At 30.4% G+C, this 21547-nt stretch overlaps 1 protein-coding gene across 2 annotated transcripts in view; it reads right to left on the bottom strand.

Moving 5' to 3' along the window:
• The window catches only part of LOC129969300 (metabotropic glutamate receptor-like), a 46564-nt gene extending 30728 nt beyond the window's left edge, over positions 1-15836 (bottom strand). The window contains exon 1 of one of the 2 annotated variants that reach the window (XM_056083804.1): positions 15575-15836. The gene's annotated coding sequence lies outside the window, so the exon portion shown is untranslated. Of the gene's footprint in view, positions 1-4056; positions 4173-15574 lie in introns of those variants that run through there. The other variant, XM_056083813.1, reaches the window with a different exon arrangement.
• Between the last annotated feature and the right edge of the window lie 5711 nt (positions 15837-21547).

Raw genomic sequence — 21547 nt, 5'->3', positions numbered from 1 at the left:
ATTTTCCTTATTTTTAAATGATTTAACATTTATTCAGAACTATTTAAGTAAGTATATTGATATCGAATAAATGTACCTATACTTTCATCTTGATCTGTTATTGTACACACGCATTGCGTGTTCTGCTGCAGCATAACGAGAAGGATTATGTTACTCTATCTGACCCGTTTTCACAATAATTTTGAATACTTTTAAAGTGAAATCGAGGTTTCATACGTATTTCATTGAAATCTTTATTTAGAAATAATGCCCACAACTTTTGACAACAAGTGAGGGAATGAATGACGTTTAGTTTGCGGGATATTTCAAATAATCAAAACACTTCAAGTGCAGCTATTCCTGTACAATGCTCCCCATTCTACAATACAAACCCTGACACAACATTAAGTGAGATCTTCCAAAGGATACGATGGTTAATTAAAGAAAAAAATTCTTTTTAAAAAGAAATGTCAAAATTATTGATGGGTTGATTTTGATAATAACCAAAGATGACTCATATTTTACGCGATTATCGATATATTTAACAGAAAAAGGAAAGATGCCACTCAGCCCTAACCACTGCCGCGATTTTGCAAATTTCTGCTTCATACAAAAGCTATGTATTTCTATCCAGATGTGGTTATTAGAATAAAGGAAATACCTGTGAATAAAAGCTTTGTAAGCATTAAAATATAATCCTAAATACCAATCTTTTTAATATAAAAATATGTATCATAGTAGCATGAGGTAGCTTTAGTGAAATGGAATACGTCTTGGATTTTTGTCAAAAGCTTCAAATAGTACACCTCAGAAACTTTCGAAGAGACCAAATTGTAGGATCAATTGGTGCAACTGCAAACAAAGCATTCCAGCTTTTAGATCTTTCTAGAAGTGTCTAAAATCACACCTCTAAAAGTACACAAAGCGAAGAAAAACAAGTTTGGCAGTCGTATCGTGGTCTTCTGCTGGCTCAATCATAACACTAAAAGGGAGGATCACTCGGAAGATGATGGAGGAGAGTTAGCTGACCCGTCCATCCTATGATGCAAATTTTGTTTCCAGAGGGAGACGGAATTCTCCAGGATGATAATGCTATTCATGTAAGGGATTTAGCCAACCATGGCTTGATGAACCCGAAGATGAAGTGGAACATATAATGCCTTAATCCGTACTTCAGGTCCCCTACCTCAATAATGCTATACAGGTCTGTTTTAGAACGTTCAATCCGGAATCGATATGCCCCACATGCATCTCTCTCAGAACTTTCATATCTCCATAAAAATTGGCACTTCTCAAAGCAATATTCAGCACTTGTATGATTCAATTCCCAGGCGAATGAGTTAGCTTTATTAATAAAGATTATTGTATTCGTTTGTGGCGTTTCTATTATTTTGATAACCAACTATATATCATCAGTGATGGCACTCTCTGTACTGCTGTCCATTTCGGAGAAAAATCGAAAAAAAAAAGCATTTCTTCACTCTTTATATTTTAAGGAGAAAAATCTCTGCAGAGTCCTCAAACAGTACTATTATGCTGAATTTGAATATTTTTTTTTCTATGAATGCCAATGACTCTTAAAGGCATCATCAATGGTCGTCTATCTATTTTTTTCCATTTCGAAAAATATTAGAAAATAAAATAAGCAGAGAACTCAATTTTAGTAACTGGACCGATTCTGCCAATTTTCGTCGCTAATTGTTTGATTAATTTCAAGCAGAGCTAACCAAGCAGAATTTTCTATCATTATACTTCAGTAATAGCTTAAAATAAAACTTTCATTTATAGGGACACGATATTGTTATAATTGTTATTCAAGTTGATCTATGTAACTAAATCAATCTTCTTAATATTAACTGTGTTCGGAGACGATATTAATGCAATTAATGTATATGATGAAATACACTTTATCAAAATAAAGGAAATTATTATTTTAAATTATGATTGAACAATACTTTTAGAGCATTTTGATTGGTTAGCTATGTTTCTAACTTGACTACAATAGTTGCCGACAAAAATAGACGTAATCCAGGTTTTGAGGCTCGGACCTCTCTCTCTAAAGGCTATTTCGTTATATCTCTCGAAAATGTGGATGGTAGGGTAGGTAAACAATTCTTGATGATGTATTTAAAAGTCATGAACCTTCATAAGAAATAAAAATAACCGAAATCAGTGCATTAGATATCTTATTTAGTGGATTAGTTTTTTTCTTACTCTATTTGGATTTCTACTTAAACAGAATGCACAGTAAAGTGATTTCTCTGAAAACTGGACAGCAGTGGAGAATAGAAGACCGCTGAACATGTGTCTAGGTGCAATTATTTTAAAATTAGAGATGCTGGTCGATTAGTTATCCATAATAAATTTAAAAGTCTAGATAGCAAGAAAAAAGTTATCCATTATTATTAATACAAATCGCAGTTAGTATTAATTATAAACGATTAATCAAATGAACCATAAAATCTATAAATTTTTTATCTCATACTATAGCCCATAGTCCTTCAGTCTCTCATTTAGGCTATTATCTTGCAATACTTAAAAATATACAGTGTAATCATTTGTAAACTTTTTGTATATTTTACAATATGTTGTGCACTAAGTACAGTTTTTTTCTATTACATTGTGCATTAGTAAATGAACTTTTAATGATTCGGCAACAGTCTTGTTTCATCTATCTTAGGCATTCTAATGCACTTCTATACCTAAGAAATATTCTACTACACCCCATTTATAGCCCAAAAAGAAGATAATGGCTAAAATTTACTTATTGAAGGAATAAATAACAAGTTTAGTTATTTTTATCAATTTATTTTTAACACAAGATTTCTACTTGAAAATTATATCTTAATTTATTTCTCCGACGTTTTTTGTAACTATTTATCTTCCTTAACCTACATGTATTTCATAATTTTTCATTCCAATGAAGTATACAGTAGGCGTTTAATAATAGCCTTCGGTAGATTCAAACGTTTTCGAAGAAAATACGTTCAGTTTTTGAAGACTCACTTTCTAATCTGATTTAGGTCAGTTATCGGAATTTTCGCTTCCTTTTACAAAATGCAATGTAATTATTTACCCTGACTGGCATATCTTACATCGCAGGAAATATTTCAATCGATAACACTAGAGCAGAAAATACACAAAAATGCTACAATTACAAATTTTTTTTAAAGAAAAAGTCGACATATAAGGCAGATTTGTTTGAAATCGTTTTGATTTTTATAAATAATTATGAAAAATGTGTAAACATATATTCACTGTTTTAAGTATTTATTATTAATGTTTTGATGGTGAAGCTTCCAAACATGTGAAAAGTCATATGTTTAGTCATTTGATTAAACAATGAAAGAGTCTGCATTTCTTTGAAAAAATGAAATTTATATTCACAAAATTCTACAGAAGTTTATTTTTGAAGAAATATCATAGTTCTGGAAAAAAACAGTAGTTGAATTAAACTATAATTAGAAAGGCAATTTTTTAAATTGTAGAAATGGTAATATTTTTGGGAGTTATAGAGGAAAAGAACCACAATCTCGTTTAATTTTAAATCAATTAAAATTAGAAAAAAATTAAAAAGCTTTTCGAGATACATATTTCTAATTTTTAAACTATATCGGTCCAGATTTAGTAACTGTGGGATAAACGGTCTGTATTGCTGGGATAAACACTTTTACTTTTTATATTCGAGATTATTAATTCAGATATATAATCAATTGGGCGAATATCAAATTTGAAATAGCCGATTTAATGAATACTGAGAATGCGAATACGTACTTTTTTTAAATAGGTGAATAAATTAACAACTTTTATTGAAAAAAAATTATTCTAAATAAAAATTACAGGAAAAAATATTCGATTGTAATAATTTACCTAATTCCAATTTAATGCCTTTGTAGTTCATTTTTGCGTCTTTTTTTTGGAATAATTTGCATTATTAAAGAGAATTTTTTTACTTAACTTCAGGTATTTTAACATGATGCTCTTTTGATTAGAAGTAGCAATTCTCTGAATAACTTTTTTGGATTTTTTGTATCATTATTTTCTGAAAAAAATGTGCAATGAAACGAGATAACTTACTTTATAAAGCTTTCAATAACAAACAGTCAGCACAATGAAGACAAACGACGCAAAAATAAATAAACAAATAAGAAAATAAATGAAAATTCCGGAATGTAGTATAAATTTAGCACAATGAATTTAGTAGTACTATTGTAAGAAACGCTAATCGTTTTTTAAACACAAAAAAATTAATTTGAAAGCAGGTTTCTCGTGTATATTCAACGAAACATAAACATTGAACAGTGAAAATGAACAATCACATCTCATGAAAATCCAGTCATTTTACCCGGAAACTGCAATATCATTCTTCATAAATACATTTCAAAATGTGGATTTCCCAATAACACGAAACAAACACTTTTGTTTTAAAAAGGGTTTATTTATTTTTACTACTATGCGGAATTTAAAATTTCATTAAAAATGTATATGAGGAATTAATTTGAATATAAAAGATTGCAATCTGTTAATATATTCTGATATTTTAAATTATCAATATTCTATTAAATTATTTGAAAATGTATTATAAGTGTGGGATGTTTTAGTGGAGAAGGTTGCAAATTGGGATAGTTAAGTTACATCCACACATAAAGAATGAGCGACGACTTTTTTTATATAAAAATAAACATCTTTTAATTTTTAACGCTAACACATCGACAGACAACAGATTTTTTTGAAAGACCGGCAAATTGATCTTTTTAATTCGCACAGCTTGCGCGCTTGATCGTAGATAACTGCTTCGTACTTCCGGTGCGCAGTTAGGAAAATAGTTTTTCGAATACAGTCATTTTGATGGAAGCAGGATCACCACAGTACTCCCCCCTCTAGTAGTGCAGCAGGCACTGAAGTTAGAGGTAACGAGTGTTGAAGCGAACTCGTCGGCCAGATCTGGTCACATAAGGTACTGGAGTACAATTTGTAGGTGACACAGGTCTCGATGGAGACAGTTCAGGTACTGGTTTTGGTGAAGTCGGAACTGCAACTGGTGGTGATATTGCTGGTGCAGAGGACTGGTGAGAGTTCTCGAAGAACGCAGGCTTTAAGCGATCAATGTTGATCGTGGACTGTTTGCCGTTCTTTTCAATTGTGAACATTTTATCAGTTCGTTTGAGTACGAGGTATGGTCCATCGTATGGCGCTTGTAAAGGTTTTTTAACAGCATCGTGGTGCACGAACACATGTGAGCAAGTGTCCAGAGCTGGATGAACGAATACTTTCTTGGTGTCATGAGGTGCAGTAGCAACAGGTTTAAGTTGATCCATCAAGGTCCGTAAATTTATTAGGAACTCATGAGGCTCGACGTTAATTGAAGGGGATTCAAAAAATTCTGATGGTAGTTTAAGGGTTGAGCCATAAACTAGTTCGGCCGATGTGCACTGTAGATCTTCTTTTAATGCGGTTCGGAGTCCGAGCAAAACCAAAGGAATTGATTCGATCCATTTCGTAGATGCATGGCATCGGAGGCTTTGTTTAAGAGATCGATGGAATCGCTCGACTATTCCATTGCTTTTTGGGTGGTATGGGGTCGTTCGGATCTTTTGGACACCCAAGAGTTTGCTGAGCAAAGAAAACAAGTTGCTTTGGAATTGTCGTCCTTGATCTGTCGTGATTATTGAAGGCAAACCGAAGTGTGAGATCCAATGAGTTATGAATGCACGCGCAACAGTTTCAGCAGAAATATCAGGAATGGAAATTGCCTCAGGCCATCGTGTGAAACGATCTATGCAGGTAAGTAGGTATCCGCAATTTTTTGAAGGTGGAAGAGGTCCTACGAGATCTAGATGAACATGATCGAATCTGGCTGCAGGTAATTGAAAAGATTTAAGAGGACTATTGGTGTGTCTAGCTATTTTAGATTTTTGGCAATCTAGACATGAACGGGTGAAATTTGAAATGTCCTTTTGCATGGACGGCCAAAAGAATCTCTCTGAAATCAAATGTTTAGTGGAACGGATACCTGGGTGGGAAATATTGTGCAAAGATAGAAAAACTTTCTTTCGGAAAATTTCTGGGACGTAAGGTCTAATTTTGTTTTGCTTGACATCACAGTAAAGTTTAGATGAATTGGGGTCGGTTGAGAGAGGTTTTAAACAAAGTGACAGTTCCTTCTTTGCCAAAATAGTCTGAAGTTCTTCATCAGATGCTTGTGCTTCCGCCATGGCAGAAAAGTCTATTTTTGGTAACTGTATTTCATTAATACGAGATAAGGTATCAGCTACAACGTTTTTTGAGCCCGATACGTGCCTGATGTCGGTGCTGAATTGTGCAATGAAATCAAGGTATCTTAGTTGTCTTGGAGAAGAAGAGTCAGATTTTTTGGTGAAAGCAAAAGTAAGAGGTCGATGATCTGTAAATATTATGAAATTTTGACCTTCCAACAAGTGTCGAAAATGTTTGATAGTTGCATATATCGCCAAAAGTTCCCTATCATACGTACTGTATTTACGTTCTGAGGGCGTAAGTTTTCGGGAATAAAATGCTAGAGGTTGTTGACCATTAGACGTAGTTGTATGGAGGACAGATCCGATGGCTGAGTCTGAAGCATCAACCATGATAGATAATTGCTGGTTAGGTGAATGGAAGTTCAAAGTAGCTGCATTTGCAATATCAGATTTGCATTTTTCGAAAGCTTCTGTAGTGAGGTCAGTCCAAGGAACAAGTCGCTTATCATTCTTTTTAGAGTTTTTTAAAAGTTCGTGTAGGCTAGCTTGAGTCTGAGCGGCATGAGGCAAAAATCGACGGTAAAAATTGAGCATGGCCAAGAAACGCTTTAGCTCAGATATATTTTGAGGTTTGGGAAAATCAGAAATGGCTTGAACTTTTTCCGGTAAAGGTTTCACGCCTTCAGATGTAATTAGACAACCTAGAAACTTTACCGATTGCTTCCCAAGGACGCATTTTGAAGGGTTTAGTTTCAATCCGTGCTGAGATAATCGTTCAAATACTGTTTTTAAATGTTGTTTGTGCTGTTCTACATTATTTGATGCAATCAGTATGTCATCAAAATAAGGAATGCAGAAATCTAAATTTGACAAAACTTGATGTATATAACGTTGAAAGGTTTGTCCCGCGTTTCTTAAACCAAAGGGCATATAAACATATTCAAAAAGACCAAATGGGGTTGTGATTGCTGTTTTTGGAATGTCCGCTGGGTTAATAGGAATTTGATGATAAGCTCGGATCAAATCCAGGGTGGAGAAAATGGTTTTATTGAAAAACATTTGAGTGCAATCTTGAATATGAGGAACTGGGTATCTATCAGGAACGGTAATTGAATTTAAACGACGGTAGTCGCCACACGGTCTCCATTCTCCATTAGACTTTTTCACCATGTGTAGAGGAGTAGCCCATGGGCTACTAGAAGGACGGATGATACCTTGAGACATTAAAAATTCAAATTCCTGACGTGCAATTTTTAGCAACTCGGGAGATAAGCGACGAGGTCTCGAAAATACTGGTTGACCAGTTGTTTCAATAAAGTGATGTATTTTAGTTGATACTTTGCTTTTTGTTGGTTGAGATGGATTAGTGAGGTCTTGGAATTGCGATAAAATGTCATAGAATTCTGAATCACCAAGCAAAATGGATATACCAGAAGTTAATGAATCTGTGTTTGTATATTTGCCTTGAGTGGTTAATTTAGTTATGCCATCAATCAAACAACCACTTTTAACATCAACCAAAAGATTATAGTGTTTTAAAAAATCAACACCTATAATTGGTTGGTTCACATTTGCAATTATGAAAGACCAAGTAAAATTTCGCCGTAAATTTAAGTCTAGCGTAAGGCGTTTTTTACCAAAAGTAGCTATTTTTGTGCCATTAGCAGCTAAGAGGAGTAATTCATTAGAGGAATCAGCTTTAGGAGCATAATTGTGTGGTAAAACAGATACGTCTGCGCCTGTATCCACTAAAAATTTCCATTTACTAACTTTATCGGCCAGCATAATTCTATTAATTTTGCGATCGTGGCCAAGGCCAGTGGACGACCGCCGATTTAGTTTCCCGAATTCTTGAAAGAGCAAGGCAAACTACATTTTTTTGCTTTTGTGCCAAAATTTATATGATAAAAGCAAATGCCATCAGCAGGTTCTTTATATTTTTTGAAGCGATCACGAGAGCAACTACGACTGTTTTTAAAAGGTCGATTTCTATTTCTGCTTTGAGAGCGTGATTGGCGCATTGTTGTAGTAAGCTCGCCAACTAAAGTCGTCAAATGGGCGACTTGTTTTTCAAGTTGGGCTATTTGATTATTCGAAGATTGAGGAGTAACGGAATTAATGTTTGAATGGCCAGCCAAATCATTTATTTTATCTGCAACTGATGCTAAACCAGCTAAATCTTCATTCAAAGCAGTTAAAATAGTTTGTGTGCTGTTTGGCAGTCTTCCGAGCCAAAGAGATTTTAAGAGTGGCTCGCCAACAGTATCGCCCGCCAATGTTTTCATACGAGCTAATAACTGAGATGGTCGTTGGTCGCCAAGTTCTAGGCCTTGTAGCAACGTACGTATTTTCGAAGCTTCACTTTCAGAATGCAACTCAATTAAACGTTTTTTTAATGTTGGATATTTATCAGTATCAGGAGGTTTCAATATTATATCGCTTACACAATTCAAAATATCAGAATCAACGGCAGAAATAACATGATTAAATTTTGTATCGTCAGCAGTAATTCCCGCCAAGGCGAATTGCGCCTCAAGTTGAACAAACCATAATGCAGGGTTAGCTTTCCAGAAAGGCGGAAGTTTGACGCCAACACGAGAAACTGTTGCGTCGTTGTTGGCGGAATTTGGAGTATCTCCTGGCATGTTTTATTCAAGAAATCAAAGGCACGTTATAAATATAATTTCACAAAACTGCTTTGAAATACGAAAATACAAATAATATACTGATAATCAGAGTAAATAATATGAAAATGCTAATCCAAATTATATAACAGAAGTTCCGATGGAAATTATTTAGGCTGTGAAAATAGAAACAATATTCAACGATACGCTTACCGCCATTAGGAAGAAATGCGCTATGGCGCCATTTAATGCATAAAGAAAACTGGGAAAGTTATCCTTTCACTTTTCGGGTCACCAAATGTGGGATGTTTTAGTGGAGAAGGTTGCAAATTGGGATAGTTAAGTTACATCCACACATAAAGAATGAGCGACGACTTTTTTTATATAAAAATAAACATCTTTTAATTTTTAACGCTAACACATCGACAGACAACAGATTTTTTTGAAAGACCGGCAAATTGATCTTTTTAATTCGCACAGCTTGCGCGCTTGATCGTAGATAACTGCTTCGTACTTCCGGTGCGCAGTTAGGAAAATAGTTTTTCGAATACAGTCATTTTGATGGAAGCAGGATCGCCACATAAGTATTGCTTTATAACAACGTCCCTGTTCATAATTTATTTGAAACACACGAACAGTGTAACATTGATAGTAAGAATAAAATCGATTCAAAAACTTCCATAACCTCGATAATTTAAAAAGCTAATTAAATAATATAAATTTATTCATTTCAGTTTCTATGAGTGGGACAGTATTTTATAAATCGTTACATTGGTAATAAAGGTAACTGTATCTAATTTTCAAAGTCAGAGTCAAGTATATATTAAGATGCAAAATTATTAAGTTAAAGAACATTCATGGTAAAATGCATTTCTATTAAATATGCTCTAAATAGAATAGAAGATGGAACTTGAATTCCCCCTATGCTTAACATTTTTCTAAGTAGAAAATAAGGTCTGCTTTCAATATAAATGCAAGCAATATTTAAAAATAATTATTCAGTCTTTTGCTATGCCTTTTTAACATTTAAAATATTTTGCAGATTCATGTTTAATTGTTTTTATTGAAATTATAAATAAAAGTAAACACATTTCATAATGTCATTAGTGCATTTTTGTTTCTTAAAGAATAAAAATAATCGTAGCTTGAAATGAATTCAATTTTATAAAAGACATTAACATAAATTTACATAGACTCATGTAGAAAGAATAAACCTTTCTACTCTATCACTATCTAAGGGGAAAAGTTTTAATTAGACAATAAAAAAGTGTAGCAACATAAAAAAAAAAAAAAAAAAAAAACATACGAAAAATTTCGATTTATTGTAAATAGGAAGCAAATCCCACTTAATAAGCTATTTCTTATTTTTGGAATGAGCAGTAATATAGACCAATTTAATTTATTTTACGATGTAATTGGCATTCTATATTTTAAATATGAATAATTCCAATGGATGAAAGTTGAGTCATCACCTGATTAATTATTCAAAGCAACAAATATCAAAGGTTTATCGTACTAAAAAACAGATAGTTTCAGTCTAGACACCCAGTGTTATTATATGTTGTTTTTTCCAACGAAAGTTCGTTTTTTTCTTCTTCTTTTTTTTTGTTTTGTGAAGCTGATTCTACAAACTAGATACAAGAAATATTCAGCTCATAATGCGTTTGCAGCTGAATATTTTCTCGAGCACAATTTATCGTGCACCTTCATAAATGCAGCATTATTTTTGCATAGAAATCTAATAAAGACACATGTCTACCAGTCGCTAGAATATTTGAAGCCCCATATCTTTTCTTTTTGTGAAGAATTTGGCCTTGCATATATCTTTCATAAACAAAATACAAAGAAATGATAAGCCATTAAATTCGAAATATCGTACATTTTCCCGCGCAATTGTATACATATGATGGTGTCTTTTTCGTTATGACTCCTAAATGTCATATACTTTGAACAACAAACGGCAGGTTATTACAGATTAAATGTATAAAATATTTTTATCATTAAATGTATCAAAACATTTAGATTTACTTAATGTTTCTATTCCAACAGTTATTACTTATTTTCATTAACCAATCAATGTGTTCATAAGAGTAATAAAGCCAATGTTATAGAAACATTTTTTGGCATCAAAATATTGAGATTGTTAAGAAGAAAATGAGCACAACTCCTATCAACAAAGTGTATAGTATCACGCGTATGTGCAATTCCGTAGTATATATTTATCTCGCTCCAAAAATAATTATTTTCTAATCACTCGAATTCTAGGTTCAGTTTCATTTCTAAGTTACGCGAGCTTTATTTTCCGACACGATAACTCTAAAATGTATCTCATATATATTAATAGGAATATATTTATATATAGGTATACAGAAAGGGACTATTAGGAAGAAATGCAGTGAGCGTTAGGGATTTTGCTCTCTGCTCTTTCATCATGAGAATTGCAATATCATCAACATTAGAACGCGTGTTAGAAATAAATAAATAAATAAAAGTGGAATTAGAAAAAAAAGAGGAAATTTTAGAATAAACTAGTTTTAGCTAATTTAATATGAAAAACAGGAAATTATTTAGGATTTCAATTAGATTTAAATATCTATCAATCTCTATACATACATTATATCCCAAATTAAATGTAAAACTATAACATAAAAATAACTAATGATTAGCCTATGATTTGTGTAAAATGCTTTAATAATTCATAAATATTAATTTAATATTAGAATATGTGAAACAAAAAAAAAATCTCGGATCTTGCTGTTTTCCAAGAGCAATAAAATCAATGAAATTTATCTGAAGAAATCTAAAATACTCATGATATTCAATAGCTTTTATCGATTATAATTTCACTGTTATTCTTTATCGAATATATTTCGCATTGTCCCTAATAAAGGTGCTATCATTCTACACCCCCCCCCCCCTCTCTCCCCATAAAATTGTGCATCTTGAGTAAGATTTCGCAAGGAGTTGGCAAATAATAATTGTGAAATATTGGTGTGTGTCGTGATTCTAGAATCCTTGATGAATCTGTCATGTGATCTTTGGCAATTTATCTTTAAGATGCGGTCAATACACAAGCGCCCGCAAAATCGAATTTATACTTTGGGCACTTTTTTGATGACTGATTAAAAATCAAAATTTGACATAGATCTACAAATGCAATCACAGGATCCAGATTGACTGAAACCGAAATTCGATACAGTCGCAGTTACGAGATCGCTGTCAATTCTCAAATATTTGCCATTGCTTTTTTGAATCATCGCTTTCATATTCACGCGAGGATACATAATGAGAGATGTTATGAAACTTTGATACCGGTATGCTCTTAATTGGATTTTCTTCAGATGCCTGCACTAAATTTGATTCGTCTAGAACATTTCGATTGTTAATATACGTTGTTACGGCAAACATACAAACATACTCGAGAATGGATTTCAGTCAAAATTTGCCAGAAATCGGCTATTTGGAGGTAAAAACTATATGTTGAATTCCGTCCGTCAACCTCAAAATACTTTTAAGTTATCGTTTTCGTAGACAGACAAGAAAATTTTCTGACTCCAGGAAGATCTCTAGAAAACGTGGAGATTTGTCAAAATCTCAAATTCGAATCTTTTGACGATTGGTATACTTTCTGTTTGTGAATCACGTATGTGAGAAAATAAAATAATAATAATAATAATAAAAAGGATGAGCGCATTTCAGCTTTTGATTATATGAAAAGGTTGGTTTATAAATATAAGCCAAATTTTATAAAATTTGCTTGAATGATTAAAATTTATAGGAATAATGATAACAACAACGTATGAAACAAGAACATATTTTGATAATGTATATTCACAAAATCTGCTCTGTGAACAGGAACATTTTCAATAAGCGTAAAAAATTAGATTTCATTATTTATCAAATTAAATTTAAATTTAAATGTTTGAACTTTATAATTTATTTATATAGTTTATATAATTAATTAATATTTATATAATATTATTATTTATAATTTTGGAAGAAATTTTTTCATGTATTTAGCATCAGTTTAATGGCAGCAATAATAGAATTCTAAAAAATAACTTTCAGGCATTGATACATTTCTCTTCAGTTAAATAAATTTAATAAAAGTTGAAATGTGAGCATTTATTTATATAAAATAAGGAAATGTTATCCCAAATGTCAAATATATTGAGGCGAATGAAAAGAAATCAGTTTAAAGCAATCTTACGCGTATATTTACGTTATAATAAAAATGCAAAAATAATAAATCTATTTTATTGGTGAAACGTTTAAAATGTGTTTCGTATTCTTTTTACTATAAAAGAATTTTTTATATGTTTTTAAAGTTTTACTATAAGTTGGAAATAATTGTTTCTATATTTATAAAACGAATACGAGCACATTTAAAGAAATAATATATGAAGAATATTGGTTAAAATGTAATATATTATAGGAAAGAAAAATTCGAAATAACACTTTCGACGAGGATTTAATAATACGTATATAATGTTTTGTTTGTTGTGACAATGAGCACTGACATTATTTCGAAACTGCGATTAATGACCGATATCTTCTTTGTAGTAATTTTTGTAATTTCATGTAAAGAAAATTTTGTAGTATATGAAGTAGTTGAAAATACGATTCAAATTTTAAATATTTATTAAATAAGATTACATTGATTATTTTTATGATATACTTCATATTTTGTAGGCAGTAGAACTCATTTTTTAACATCTGTCCAATTTTATCAATGTGAAACACAGGTAAACCTATAAATTACATATGGCGCATTATATGTTTGCTTTTTAATGTAATAATTAATTCTTTTCATCAACGTTTTTAAAACAGCATTTAAATTGAGTAAATGAAATGGTAACCAATGAAAAAATAATTTTTTCTGTTAGTCGTTTGTAAAAGAGAGAGAGAGAGCGAGAGAAAATAAGAATTGTAAATATTACGAAATGAAACCTATGTATTTTCAACATTTTGTTTTTTATTTATTGATTTTGAAATATCATATTATCACATTTTTATAGCAACATTATCTTATTTCCTATGAATAGATAAAATGTTTTGTTTCATTAATAAAATTCTTCTTTAAAAAGGCATTTTCTGTAGTATATTTGCAGCTATTATTTCTTTTTATACAATTCCATTCATTTTTCCAGTTTTATCTACGAATTTTTTTAACTTTTGACTTTCTTTATTTCTACTACATTTTTACTATAAAAAATTTCGAAATATAAAAATGAAATAATTTGCCAATATTCATCTTAGACTGAAGTAAAATTTCAAAACTACTGAATGTCAAACTAACCAAGAAATGACTAATGATTCTCATTTGCAACAACTAGTTTGGCAACTATACTTCTGTTATAATGAAGCAAAAGAAAAAAAAAAGAATTTAAATATCTATAAATACTTCCTCGCTTTGAAATAAAACCAGATATTTTATTGTTATTATGTAACTGATTCATGAATCAAGGTCAAATCAATTTAGCTTTTAATTACAAAGAATCGCAGTCATTTTCAAGTCCTGGATTGCGCTCATAAATATTCCGAAATATTAAAATCGGACGTGAAAGTATTTAATTGTGCTTTTCGGAATATTTAGAGTAATTATTAATATAAATATTTCATAATAATATGAATCGGTAAGCATTTTTTTTTCTATGCGTCAACTAAACTATTAGCAAACTGGAATTTAGAATTTCCATTAATCACAATCATAATATTTTGGTTTTGTTTAAATAAAATTGCATATTTTTTTTAATAATTTTCATTTTTTATGTTAATTTGAGTATATTTTATAATCAAATGTCAAATATTTTTAATGTACATAAGAAAACTTAAATATTGAAAATATATTTTCATATATCAATAATGAAACATACTCAAATCGAATAAGTTCCGGAAAATTATTGAAATTAAAAAATACCATAATATCGCGAAAATTGAATAAAATTCATTGCTAGAGCCCCAAAGTAACCCCAATCATTGCCCCAAAGTAACGCATTAGCACTAAGCTGGACTTAATTTTTATTTTATCGAAAAAAAAGAAACTATAAAAACAAAATTCTCTATAAAATGCTACTTTTTGAAACCAGTCTTCAGGAAATAATAAAAATGAATTTAATAGTAATCACACTTTAATATCAATATTAAAAATGGAAAATATATATAAAAAAATTGCAAATCAAAATCAATTTAAAAAGTCACTTTAAAAGTATTCTCATTTCATACATCTTTCAATATAAGCAGTAACATTATGAATAATTCTTATTTGAGATTTTCTTTATACGTTTATGTGATTTAATTGAAAATTTTCATTACAACAAAAATAAATTAAAAACTCGAAGTTTTATTATATTCCAAATCCAAAATAATATATTAATATTAAGGGTATTCCTCATTTATTCACATTTTTCACAACTATGCACGGAGAATGATGTTAAATCATACAAAATATATAAAGTAGATTCAAAAATTTATAATTAGGTATTAATATATTATATTTTTTTCTGAAAATAAAACCTTTATAGTAATAACATCTATTATTTCTGCTAAATTGTTTCTTCGTATTGATTTAAGCTGAAAAGATCACTCAAAAATGTATACAGAAACCTAATTAATCACTAAAAAATGTATATATAGAAACCTAATAAATAATTCAAAAATATATATGGAAACTTAAATCGAGTTATATTCAGAATAACGTGTTGATGTATCACACACTTAAAATAATGCATTAATATTAAAAACAGCTCTCACCTGTGTTTACATTTTCTTTCTCAGCGCACGTTGAAAAGTATCCAAACGCAGCAGCCAACGGTAAACCGATGAGGCACGAGTCACAGTCGGTTCAGCAAATGAGATTCCATTACAGCTGCGTTGAAGCGATTCGTAAGCGGAACTATTGATGATTCCACTTCGCAGCCAGCGCGTAGGATTGGGATTCTTTTCCAGCCCTTTTTTGCGTAAGAAAAAACAGCTTGGGATCCGACGCTTCTACACGCCAGCAACAAAGGGAGTAAGGGAGTGTGTTGTAGTTGATATTTCTCTGGATTGCGACATACATTCGGGTGTTCACAACAGTTGGTTTTTTCCCATTAAAATTGGCAACGAGCCATGTTGATGGTTTTGAACCGCTAAGTATTTTTATGGAGAGTGTTTTAATGGAAATTCTTTGATTAAGATTTCTTGGGTCCCCCCCCCTTTTTTTTCCTTCTTTCATCATTCCTTTTTATTTGTTTATTTGTTTCAGTCTTACCTTCTTTGACAATAGTGGCGGGAAAGGGGTTAAGTAGCATCATTAAAAGACAATATTCGCTCCTTTGGAAGGCGTGGGAAATGGCGGGAAAAGCGATATAATAGTTTGTTTGTTGCTATATTTATGCTTAAGAGCTGTATTAATGATTTGTTTTTCTCTATTTGAATTCTATTGTCGAAATTCGGTTGGTCATGTTTGTCTTGTTCTATATAATGAATTCCATTTTTCTTTCTATAGAAATAAATTCAGCAAATGGATTAAGTTATTATTAAAAATAAATCATCATTTAATTACATATTAATATAAAATTTCGGATATTATAAAATGGGAAATTTTTTTAAAAATAACAAAAAACTTCTTTTATGATATAAATATTTCTTTAACTTTATATTGATGATTTTTGAACGGATCATAATAATCAAACTGTTCTGTTCATGCATATACTTATTCATGTATAATATGACAGAAATGATTCATGATCACTTTCATTTTGTGTACAAGTTTGTACGCTTAATCTCGAAAATGTGGTAAAATATTTTCCTTTTTTTCAAAGTGAATGAATTTTAAAAACTTTTTAAAAAATATATTTTGTATGTTAACCCCTCAACTGTTTTATTTTCATTACTATCTAATAAGATTACACCAGCTGTTTTGAGGATATTTTTCTTATTTTTATTCAAATGGAAATCCATTGAATACTTAACTTATCTATGTATTCGAAGTAATTTCAATATTGAATTATAATCATTATGAATGGTTTATTTTTTTCTTACAACTATCAAAATTCGATAAGTCGATGCACTTATGACACTCAGGCAAAACAGTTAAGCTGTTAATGTCACTAATTTCAAAAACTGGAGTATTCTCGTCTCATATGTCTGGTATTTTTATACAATGTGACACGCTTTGTATTACATCTTAAAATTTAGGAAAAGAAATCATATATGCGTTTGGGATTTCTTTCCATTTATAGATTTAAATCAAATTTCATACAGATCTATCTATATTCGTGATTTCTAGACTATATCATATAGACAGTTACGTTTGTGAGTTTTCAAATCATATTACCTCACACAAAACATGTAAGTCAACTCCCTGAGACATCTGTTTCACAAGTTAATATAAATCTACAATTTTAGCAATGAAACCATATGGCAAATTCAAGACCTAGCTCATTCTAGTTTTGGTGATTATTTTGGTTGGATAAAATTTCCTCAGATTAATTTTATATAAAATTTGTTCCAAATCTTTAATTTCCATGTCAAGGCAGCAAATTAATTTTCATTCGTTCGTTTCTTACTTTTTGAGTTATAATATTCAGAGGAAGGTATGCCTAAGTAAAAAAACACACTTTAAATCTTTAACACCCAATGGGATTTAAGATGATCATTCTAATTAGAATCACGTTTTCGAATTTATATTAAATATAGTAATGTCAGCTTGTCTTAAGTACCTGTTGAAAAATGTACCTAAAATGTACACATTAAATTTTTGCTTTACTACTATGAAATTTGTCATTTGAAAACTTTCTTCTAATAAATATAATTTTACGAAGTATTTACAAATGGAAATTACTAATTGTCTCGAAAAGATAGCCTTTGACACGAAATAAATAAATCAACTGCAATAAATGAATCAGGAATTCACGTCAATACTTCATCTGATTAACTCTGACTTTTCAAAATGGGCATTTGACTCGTAGTTCGTCCATTTACGTCAAGAAAAAATATCTGCACGTCTGATCGAAATTTATAGCGGCATTTATGTTGCTGTAAGGAAGTAAATGCATGAAACACGTTTCCGATCACACCATACTTGGAGTATAATAATAGGCCAAAATTGTTCGAATTACTCATTTTTAGTGGAACTAAAATATAATTTCAATTTTTCCATTTTTATGCGAGATGCTTATCTGAAAAGAAAACATTTACGATTTGTATGTTGTTTACAAAAATTTCAAGATTAATAGTTTGTATATTGATAAATGCTTATCATTAATAAATTTGAGCATTTTTATTCCATACAAGACAAAAAAATGTCTCAGATTGTTTATCTCTTAGCAATATAATCAATATAAACTAAATGTAAAACAGTGTAACTATTTTACATTTAGATTCAATTTTGAACAATTGAAATGCTTTGATTCAATTTTTTTTATCTTGTTCATGAAAAATTAATTTATGATTGCATAATTAATAGATTTCTAATATTTTATTTTGATTTAGATGATAATCTAGTAAAAAAATATTGCTTTAATGTTTTTAGATGCATAATTAGTTTTCCATTTTTTTATTATTGCGATTGAACGTTTTTACAGATGATGATTTGGATTACATGCATGGGCTCTAATTAATTGATTTCAGTTTTCAGTGTTGATATAAATTTTTCATACTTTTTATTCCACTTCGAAGTAAATAAATAAATAAAAATAAAAATATGCGATTTCAAGAATTATTATGTTTTTATACAAAATAATATTATATAGAATGTAGTGATTAATAATTCTTCATATGATTATATTATGATTTTTATTAAATGGTTAAATATTTACTAAGATTTTTTTTCATATACTGTTAAAAGTGTTATGAATCATTTTAATTTACAAACAGAACACCGCGTAAAAAGAAATATTGATACAATACCACTGAAGAATATATTTTTTAAAGTTGCTGGTATTTACCTTTAAAAAAATCTGGATTGAATTAAAATCTCGACAAATTAAAAACAACACAAGTTTTCAATTATATGAACTATGGTTGCAACAGTTAAGGATATTTATTTTAAAGAAACTTGATATACAAAGTACAAATTATTTTATTTAAGGAGGCACATAAAACACCAAACATAAATATTCAAATGATGTTCATATAAATTCAAACTTCATAATTATTTTCATAAGCTTTCTCCTATTTTTAGGGGGGGGGAAGGTTCAATCTTGTCAAGGGAGACGAGACAATAGATTTGGAAATGAAATAAAATTATGTTACATACTTCTAACTGATTTTGATTAATTTCACATTACATTTTGAAGCAGCATGAAGTATATTTTGTAACGAATCGCACAATTTTTAATGTCATCAGATAAAAAGAGAGACAAATGAACTTATTCCTCTTTTTCCAATGTCCGCACTACACCAACGGGTGAATATTTGAGCTTCGACGTTAGATATAAGTCTAGACATTCTCACAAAGTCACCGCGATTCCTGCTCATAAATAACCTCAGTATTAAATAAAATAGTTTAACTTAGCTTAGATTAACACCGTATCTTGAAATTACACGTAAACTATTTTATCACCAATTTGAACTGTTACCAAAAAGCGAAAACACTATTTGATTTGATATCTCCATCTCCAAGCTTCTATTGCTCTCTAAATTGAGAAATTTCTATCCTTGAAGGAAGATTGCCAAGTATCAAGTGTACTTACATGACGGACATTCTGAAGTAGCTGGCTTCATTCATACAATTGTCTAATCCCAAGACCTTATCATACAATTAACACTACATTTAAGGAAATGATGGAAAGAACATATTAAAATAAATAAAGATGATCAAGTATTTAACAAACTTTAAGCAAATAAAAAAATCACAGTAACAGTTTAACAACAATAAATAAATTTAGACTTTATACTATATAAAAGCTCTTAACATGGTCGCGTAATTTGCTTTGATAAAAAGAATTCTGAAAATATTCATTTTTTTATAGATTAAGGTAATTATTTTGAAATTTGATTCTTTTTTTAACAATTTTTCTCAGAGATTTTCAAACTTTCTCTTAGAGTGGTGAATATTTCTCAAACAAATCCTCACTAGCCCAACCATCTGTTCACGTTGCCCACACATCAGTTATTGATATAGAATTCAGTCAAACGAATTTTTGTAGATTTTTCCAAGATCAGTTTGCTTGATCAAATAAATTAGAAAAACTATTTCCAAAGTGAAAAGAAGAAAACTTCTGAAAAACGAATAATGAAAAAAATTTACTGCGGATTATATAATGAAACAGATTTATTTTTATTATAAACGCGAATCCAAACAAATATAATTTTTTTATACTTTCTAATGAAAATCTAATTTGTCGAAATGTCAAGAGAATATAAAATAAGATTCTTATGCTAATTGTAATTCTAATAAACCCAAAATTCCTAATATTTCTTTCTAAAATCGTAACCAAAAAATAATATAGAGATTATGGTATTTTTGCTTTTTATTGCCTCTTTTGAAATTATGTAAAGTATTTTGTCTCGCACAATTATATTGTATATGAAAGTCAAAATTATACGACACAGTTTCGCATATGTTATATGTTAATACACATAGTTTGTTTCGAAATGAAGCGTTTCCATCCATCTTTCCATGTTGTATGAATAACTACATAAAACTATTGGACTCATTAAATAGGCAGTGTTGGCCTGGCGGTAAGATCTCGGTTTCGGAACAAGACGGTTTCAGTTTCGAGACCCGATTCGACCGAAGAACTGTCGTGGAAGCGGGTCTGGTGCATGTTAAATTCGTCGGGATCAAATGTCATTTCCTGGTGTGGTGTGGAAGTTTAAAGAGGGGAATGCCAGATCAGGTGTTGTCTTTGTCATCTCACCGCCTTTCAGAAGTACGAGATTCGTCTCGAAATAGATCTAGTGTTGCTTTAAAACTGGACGGTAATATAACTAAACTAAAAAAAAAAAAAAAATCTAACCTGTAATTTGGTAGAGTTAAAAAGCGTACATTCGAAATAAGGGTATAAATATGCATTAAAGGTGGCGAAGCGCAGTTTGAATGTTAGGGAAAAGGTATTATGTGATAACTGTTCGTTTATTTTTCTTTTTAACAAGATTCGCCTTGTAATAATGCTCGAAATTACTTTCAAAAGGAGGTATAATATAACTAAACTAAACTAGCATATCAATAATTAGTAAAAAGGAATTCTTGATCTCATCCCCAAAATGAAAAAAAAACAAAAAAACTGTCAAGGCTTTAGTAATGTCGTCGATAAGTAAGATTGTAAACAACGTGCAATTTGCGTATCTTGTACAAAACACAATTTCTCTAAATATATTTTGTTACTGATGCATAAATACTATTTAAATAATTGAAAAAACAATTAGCTTTTTTCATTATTGTAAGTTAATCGTCATGTTCAAGAAGCACCTTTGAAGGATGATTAATTAATTTTGAAGAAACATCTCTATTAATCTTTTCTTACCCTGTATGATTTTCTCAATAGCCTTTGTGTTAAAAAAAAAATACTCATTGCACGATCATCTGACACCATCTTCATTTGCGTTCCATAGGTAAATAATCGAACAACTCTTCCCTTCGCAGCTGTTTTGCTATCCGCCTCTTTTACTTTTCTTTTTATTCTGACGTCACCCCTTTATTAGTTCTTCCTCATGTCCTTATGCCCAGGGCGTGAACAGCGTTTTCACTGCTGGCCTTCTAGCACAACAGGTTGAGGCGAAGGTTAAGTAAAAGTG

Source organism: Argiope bruennichi, chromosome 1, assembly GCF_947563725.1.
Source record: "Argiope bruennichi chromosome 1, qqArgBrue1.1, whole genome shotgun sequence".
NCBI lineage: Eukaryota > Metazoa > Arthropoda > Arachnida > Araneae > Araneidae > Argiope > Argiope bruennichi.
The sequence above is the reverse complement of the archived record's forward strand: the minus strand, read 5'-3'. Positions and strand labels throughout refer to the sequence as shown.